Here is an 8,650-nt window from a genome sequence, read left to right on the forward strand (position 1 = left end):
TGCCACAACTTTTCCTGGATGTTTAGTGTAGTTTACCTAGACCTCCCAGGTTGGAACTCCCTTCCTCTTAAACACACATCCAGTAGAACACATGGCTGTTTCAAGTTTTTATCTTGGTGGTAAACTTAGTTCCTATCTTGGTGGTAAACATATTTCCAGAGGAACCTGGTTACATGACTGAATTCAATGAAGCAGCCTTAGATATCCAGGGACCTCTGTATTAATATAGCTTTATACATAGACACTTTTCCCTAAAAACCTATAGCTCAAGTAAAACCTTAGTCCAACTTTTCCTACCTTTGTAACTGAGGGATGGGAAGAATGTGTCCTCTGTAGAAATAATACTTGGGTTTTATGAGACCAATGATATTGATGTGGTTACTGTGTGTGTATGTTTTACAATCAAGTTGTAAATATGTAACTTTCTTTTCCAATCCCTTTTCTGTTAGAACAAATTTGGAATTTCAAGGTTGCTTGCTCTAGGGCATTCTAAGTCAGAGTAACTGAGAACACTCATTTTTTAAATTTCTTTTTTTTATTGAAGTAGAGTTGATTTATAATACTATATTAGTTTCAAGTATACAGCAAAATGATGCACTTATGCTTTTCAGATTATATTCCATTATAGGCTATTCCAAGATATTGAATACAATTCCCAGCGCTATACAATAAATTATTGTTGCTTATCTACTTGATGTATAGTAGTTTGTATCTGTGAATTCCATACTTCTAATTTGTACCCCTCTCCTTCTCCCTTTTGGTAACCATAAATTTAATTTCTATGTCTGTGAGACTGTCATTTGAAGAGCATAGAGACATTAAAAGAATCATGCTATCACGTTCTTCAAAAAGAATGACTAATACGTTACTAATTTATGTACACGATAACAATATCAAGGTTCTGATGGAGTACCAAATTTTCCCTTTATTTAGAATCATGGCCAGTGCTTGGTACACAGAGTTAGTGTTTATGCAAGCATTATGATGATGCTACGGCTGTGCTGAGCTCTGTCGTGTCTGACTCTCTGCGACAGCATGGACTGTAGCCCACCGGGCTCCTATGTCCATGAGATTTCCCAGGAAAGAATACTAGAGTGGGTTGCCATTTCCTCCTCCAAGGGATCTTCTCAACCCAGGGATTAAACCCACTCTCCTGTATTGGCAAGCAAGTTCTTTAGAACTGAGCCACCTGGGAAGCCCAAGCATTACTATAAGAGCTTTGAATTTATTATCTCCTTTTATCCTGACAATAGCACTATAAAATTAGTATTATGTTTTCCAGAAAAAGAAACTAAGGCAATGGAGTATTAAGTGACCTGCCCAATGCCACAAATCAATAAGTGACTAAAAGTGAAAGTCATTCAGTTGTGCCTCTTTGTGACCCCATGGCCTATATAGTCCATAGAATTCTCCAGGCCAGAATAATAGAGTGGGTAACCTTTTCCTTCTCCAGGGGAGCTTCCAAACCCAGGGATTGTACCCAGACCTCCCAAATAGCAGGTGGATTCTTTACCAGCTGAGCCACAAGGGAAGCCCAAGAATACTGAAGTGGGTAGCCTATCCCTTCTCCCGTGGATGTTTGCAACCCAAGATCAAACCAGGGTCTCTTGCACAGGTGGATTCTTTTACCAACTGAGCTATCAGGGAGGCCCACTGATAGAAGTTAGTGAACTAAGATTTAAACAAAGACTGCACAAAATGGAGATTAGCCTTTTTTAAGTTCATTAAGAGCAACATTTGCCATTGGCAGATAAGGTTTCCCTTCATGAAAGAGAGAAACCAGAGTTTATACACAGTCTGTGCATTCTGCCATCCACTAAATAGCAGAGGATGCATGGATCTTGGAAAGGACTCGTTAATCAAACAGATGTGGCTTCAATAATTATAAAATGTCTTCATTAAGCACTGGCAGTAATTCATTACAATATCTTCTCCAGCCTTTTGGCTATGATCAAGTGTAGAATATCTTCTCATTAGGATAATGGGGTTCAATAAAAGAGTGTTCCATCATTCCCCCTAAGAGACCAGAGTGGAACTTTTTGCTAACGATAATCATTTAGTGATTCATTTTATCTTTTTCAGATCTTGTTAATTCATTATTGTACAAGGTTAATTCTTCATGCATTTAGATTTTGATCTTGACAAAATGCATTGGTCATAAAAGTTAACTTTGTAAAAGAAATTAAGACAGTTTAAATTAATGTTGGGGACATAATGAGTAGAAATAAGAAAAGTGTTTTTTTTTTTAATTTGCTAACCCAGATATCTGTTAATTAAACCATGGTTTATATATTTTAAAAGAAATTGCTGGGGACATTTGATGTATATTAGCAGTGGAGAAACAGAGATAGAGAATAGACTTATTTTTTCCAATAATTTTTGTGGCAAATATGATCAAATTAATAATATCTGAGTTTTACATATATTCATCAATAATATAATCTATTATTCAGCTCACTCTTTCATATCATAGTTATCTCTATAATAAAAAAACCATTTAAAATATACAAATATATAATAAAAATATAATAAAATCATTATAATTATAGTAGATCCATCATAAAATTGCAAAATAGAGAAATGAGGTCCCTATTGAAATTTCACACATAATTTTTCCAACCAAAGTTAGTAATAACTATTTCTTCTTTTCATTATTTTTCCCCCATGACATATTCATTTTATAAAATTTTACCTACCGGTAATTATAGTTAACTCACAACTTCTGTCCCTGTTTCTATTAACCATGAGATCAAAGTACTTTCCAATCATATTCTTGATTATAATTTTAATGACTCTACTATTTTATTAAGAAAATGAAATTATATAATATAGCTATATGCATACAGTTGATAATTGTACCATTTCAAATATTTTTGCTATTATAAATAACCAACCAATAAGTTATGACCACCCTAGACAGCATATTAAAAAGCAGAGACGTTATTTTGTCAACAAAGTCTGTCTAGTCAAGGAGATCCAACAGGCCATCCTAAAGGAAATCAGTCCTGAGTGTTCATTGGAAGGACTGATTTTGAAGCTGAAATTCCAATATTTTGGCCACCTGATGCGAACAACTGACTCATTTGAAAAGACCCTGATGTTGGGAAAGATTGAAGGCAGGAGGAGAAGGGGATGACAGAGGGTAAGATGGTTGGATTGCATCACTCGACTCAATGGACATGAGTCTGGGTAAAGTCTGGGAGTTGGTGATGGACAGGGAGGCCTGGAGTGCTGTGGTTCATGGGATCGCAAAGAGTTGGACACGACTGAGCGACTGAACTGACTGACTGACTGATAACTAACCATGCAACAACAGCCTTTTGATAGGATATTTTCCCCATATTTAGGATTATTTCTGTTGACAATAATCCCAAGAAATGGGTTTATGAATCCAAGAATATGAATATGTCTGAAACTCCTGACATGGAGTATCTGAATGCTTAAGGAACATATTTTATGCATCTATGTAGCTTTGACACCTGGCATAGTACCTAATGTCCTCATTACTCATATTTTAAAGATGTTAAAATGTTTGAAGTAGATTATATATGTGGCTGTTTTACCTGCATGGCTGTCTAATAATAATCCATTGTACTTGAATAGTTTTTAGTGAACTTTCATACATATAATCTGATCTGAAACAAAGAAACACAAGGTAGATAGTTTGATCATCCCTTTACAGAGGAAAAAAGTGAGCCTCAGAAAGGGCGTTGTAGTTTCATTATACTCTGTCTCTATGTGTATTTATCCTTTTGAGAAAGTATTTGAAATAAGTTTTTTCATTTCGGTGAATCCTTGTTTTTATTCTTTGGGGAAAACAATCTATACTTATTGGAAGTATTTTTTTTTCTCTTTTTTAATAATCTGGAGTATCTATCACTAATTACCACCATGAAATGTTTACACATGCTTAAAGCAAAAATAATATTAACATTTTTAAAGACTCATTTTATATGTTAAAATAGAAATAAAGATCAAAATAACACATTGAAATTTGTGTTAATATAAGATGAGGCTTTTTTTTTTCTTTCTTTTTTTTAATGAGTTATTTGAGACTAGTACTACATACTGATTCTTCTGAATGTAGATCCTTAGAAATTTGTCCTGGAAAGTTCTAACATAATGATTTAAGATAAAACAGAACCACAAATGGTTTTCTAACTTTATAAGTGTAGGGAATTTAATATAAATTTGACAGAACTGTTTTTTTCAACTTTATATATTTGATAATACCTGGTGGTACTAGTAGTAAAAAACCCGCCTCCCAATGAAGGAGACACGAGAGACTTGGGTTTGATCCCTGGGTAGGGAAGATCCCCTGGAGGAGGGCATGGCAACCCACTCCAGTATTCTTGCCTGGAGAATCCCATGGACAGAGGAGCCTGGCAGGCTATAGTTCATAGGGTCGCAAAGAATTGGACACCACTGAAGCGCCTTAGCATACACAAAGAGAACATATTAATTTTATTTCTTCCCTTCTATTTTCTTTTTCTTTTTCCTTTCTTTCTTAACCCTAGAAATTGTCATTCTGAAGTCAGAAGTGAGATTATTGAAATCCGGAGAGTAAATAAAGTAGGTTGTTCAACTCTATATAGCTTTTAGGTATAATTGCTGGAATTTCAGACCCAGTTTTGTTCCCGTCAAATGTGAATTCTTCTCACTAAAGAAAAAGGCAATTAAAAAGGTAATGATGGCACAAATTTTAAGGCCACTGATTATAGTTATACTAAAGTATGATGTTTTGCATATCCTGAGTCACCTGTCTCCAGTTTGAACTACAAAATTTGCTGAAGATTTAACTCAATATAATGACAATATTTAGGATGTAATGAAACATTTTTAATGGAATTGTTCAGCAATGACTCATTTTTTAAAAAGTAAAATTTTTGAAAAAATGGAGATTAAATGGCCTTCCATCAAGAAGGGCAGAGAATTTCTGTTCAAGGTGAGAGGGGGACTAACTGATTTCTAAGATATAAACAGTTTGTGACTTTGTTGTTCTTAAATAGATGGACTTCTGGCTTGTGGTCTTTGCACTGTTTGTTCAGCAAGCCTATAATTCAGCCATTTAACTATAAATCATCTGTAGTTTGTTTCAAAACTGTTGAACCTCCTTTAAATTTTAATATATTCTCTTGCTAAATATGTAGTGAGGGCATACAATATATCAAGTATTATGAGGGGTGTCTATTTCTCTCTTCTTAATATCTGTCTATATAAAATATATACACTTATATATACATGCTATTTATAGACTCATATATACACACATGTATTCTTTATATGTGTATATATATCTACCAATACATACACACATGTGCGTGCTTATTTGTATCTTTATTAAGCCTAAAAACAACTGTCTCTTGTATGAAAGTGAAAGTGAAAATTGCTCAGTCGTGTCCTACTCTTTGTGACCCCATGGAATTCTCCAGGCTAGATTACAGGCCAATTATCCTGTCTCTTGTATAATTGATACAAAGGGCTTTACTCTTAACAATTTGATTATATTACAGTTAGTTAAACTAGTGTTAGGTTTTACTTTTTTGTCATCAGCTTCATTGATATTCAGCGTCTTCTACGATATAAACAAAACAAAGTCCGGTCATAACAGAAAGCAAAAAGTGGCCATCCATGAAACTTAGTCATTAGGACATCTTTTGTTTCTCCCATGAGAGAGCTCAAATACTCCCCGAAAAGATATGATAGAGGCCTGAGTAAAAGAAGCTGTGGAGAAAGGCCTGAGTAAAGGATGAACTGCTGTGCTGTTAGTCACTCAGTCATGTCTGACTCTGTGTGACCCCATTGACTGAAGCCCACCAGGCCCCGCTGTCCATGGGGATTTTCTAGGCAAGAATACTGGAGTGGGTTGCCATGCCCTCTTCCAGGGGATCTTCCCAACCTAGGGGCTAAACCCGGGTCTCCCAAATTGCAGGTGCATTCTTTACCATCTGAGCCACAAGGGCAGCCCAAAGGATTAAGAAGATTTGCTAAATTAGAAAAAAAAATAATTGAATTTCATAAATATCTATATGTAGTATATGGATTTCAAGCAGGGGTTGTAGTGTTGATCCCTCAATATCTGAAGGATCAGTTTTCATGCCATTTTCCATCACTGACAGAAAGATGTTGGAGTGACAATTATTTCTGTAGCTTCTAATTTACCCTGTATTTCACCTGACTGATTCCATGGCTTGTTCTCAAAGACAGACAATAATCTGGTTGGTGGGTAGAGTGAGGAAAGGTATAGTTTCATGGTGTTTGAAAATGACCCACAAGTTACCTTTCTGTTTTCTCAGATACACTCCCACATCTGTGAGGTCCTGGAACTTGTAAATGGTCCTCCTCACCTGTTAATATCAAGATGTACCTAGAAGGAAATGGCAGCCCACTCCAGTGTTCTTGCCTGGAGGATCCCAGGGACGGGGGAGCCTGGTGGCTACCGTCTATGGGGTCGCACAGAGTCGGATGCGACTGAAGCGACTTAGCAGCAGCAGCAGCAGTATATAAGGCAAAGGATCACCATGCCACGATTGAATGATCAAATCTTGGCCTAAGAAATCCAAATTCTATGGTCTTTGTGCAGATTCCATTTTATTCTCATATTTAAATTTCAAGCATCTGCTTTCCCACTGGTTCCAGCCCCACCTGACTTTCCTCCCTTATTGGAGACTGAATCTTTTGAGATGTGCTCATATTCTCTCCTCTCTGGCCTTATATCCTCAGTTGCTCATTATACAATTATTGATTTTAATTTTGACTCTATGATTGCTTCAGTGAAAAGAGACAGCCTTGACTCATTGGATTGGTTCTATGCTTGAACTCTTAGTCCTTGCTTTTAGTCACTGCCTTTCTAAAGGTTTCAGTGCTACAATGGCCCTGGTGAACAGGTTACAACTGCCAATCTAACTTTTGATCAAGGTTTTCTCTTTTCTCTTCAAATATAAAATGCCACAATATTTAAATTAACCTCAATAACATCTCATTGAAATTAATATTTAACTATTTTTTTCCTGCTGACTACAGGGAGGTGGCACAGGCAGAAACTTATACAGTTCTTATATCTTTTCTGTTATTGCCTTACATGACTCACTTAAGCATATAGCTTAGTAAGTCTGTTGCTTGAGAAATTAAGAAGCAGGAATCTGTCATTTTTTTCCATGAAAATTTAAGTATTCATATAGAGGTTCAGTGGGCCTTAGAAAGCATCACTACAAACAAAGCTAGTGGAGGTGATGGAATTCCAGTTGAGCTATTTCAAATCCTGAAAGATGATGCTGTGAAAGTGCTGCACTCAATATGCCAACAAATTTGGAAAACTCAGCAGTGGCCACAGGATTGGAAAAGGTCAGTTTACATTCCAATCCCAAAGAAAGGCAATGCCAAAGAATGCTCAAACTACTGCACAATTGCACTCATCTCACATGCTAGTAAAGTAATGCTCAAAATTCTCCAAGCCAGGCTTCAGCAATACATGAGCCGTGAACTCCCTGATGTTCAAGCTGGTTTTAAAAAAGGCAGAGGAACGAGAGATCAAATTGCCAACATCCGCTGGATCATGGAAAAAGCAAGAGAGTTCCAAAAAAACATCTACTTCTGCTTTATTGACTATGCCAAAGCCTTTGACTGTGTGGATTACAAGAAACTGTGGAAAATTCTGAAAGAGATGGGAATACCAGACCACCTGACCTGCCTCTTGAGAAACCTATATGCAGGTCAGGAAGCAACAGTTAGAACTGGACATGGAACAACAGACTGGTTCCAAATAGGAAAAGGAGTACGTCAAGGCTGTATATTGTCACCCTGCTTATTTAACTTATATGCAGAGTACATCATGAGAAACGATGGACTGGAAGAAGCACAAGCTGGAATCAAGATTGCAGGGAGAAATATCAATAACCTCAGAAATGCAGATGATACCGCCCTTATGGCAGAAAGTGAAGAGGAACTAAAGAGCCTCTTGATGAAAGTGAAAGAGGAGAGTGAAAAAGTTGGCCTAAAGCTCAACATTCAGAAAACGAAGATCATGGCATCTGGTCCCATCACTTCATGGGAAATAGAGGGGGAAACAGTGGAAACAGTGTCAGACTTTATTTTGGGGGGCTCCAAAATCACTGCAGATGGTGACCTCAGCCATGAAATTAAAAGACGCTTACTCCTTGGAAGAAAAGTTATGACCAACCTAGATAGTATATTCAAAAGCAGAGACATTACTTTGCCGACTAAGGTCCGTCTAGTCAAGGCTATGGTTTTTCCAGTGGTCATGTATGGATGTGAGAGTTGGACTGTGAAGAAGGCTGAGCGCCGAAGAATTGATGCTTTTGAACTGTGGTGTTGGAGAAGACTCTTGAGAGTCCCTTGGACTGCAAGGAGATCCAACCAGTCCATTCTGAAGGAGATCAGCCCTGAGATTTCTTTGGAAGGAATGATGCTAAAGCTGAAGCTCCAGGACTTTGGCCACCTCATGCGAAGGGTTGACTCACTGGAAAAGACTTTGATGCTGGGAGGCATTGAGGGCAGGAGGAGAAGGGGATGACAGAGGATGAGATGGCTGGATGGAATCACTGACTCAATGGACCTGAGTCTGAGTGAACTCCGGGAGTTGGTGATGGACAGGGAGGCCTGGCGTGCTGCGATTCATGAGGTCGCAAAG

At 37.3% G+C, this 8,650-nt stretch overlaps 1 pseudogene; it reads left to right on the forward strand.

Moving 5' to 3' along the window:
• The first annotated feature begins 1,924 nt into the window (after nucleotides 1-1,924).
• LOC120878303 lies at nucleotides 1,925-2,147 on the forward strand (annotated as a pseudogene).
• The last annotated feature ends 6,503 nt before the right edge of the window (nucleotides 2,148-8,650 follow it).

This window comes from Oryx dammah, unplaced genomic scaffold, assembly GCF_014754425.2.
Source record: "Oryx dammah isolate SB20612 unplaced genomic scaffold, SCBI_Odam_1.1 HiC_scaffold_18, whole genome shotgun sequence".
Classification (NCBI taxonomy): Eukaryota; Metazoa; Chordata; class Mammalia; order Artiodactyla; family Bovidae; genus Oryx; species Oryx dammah.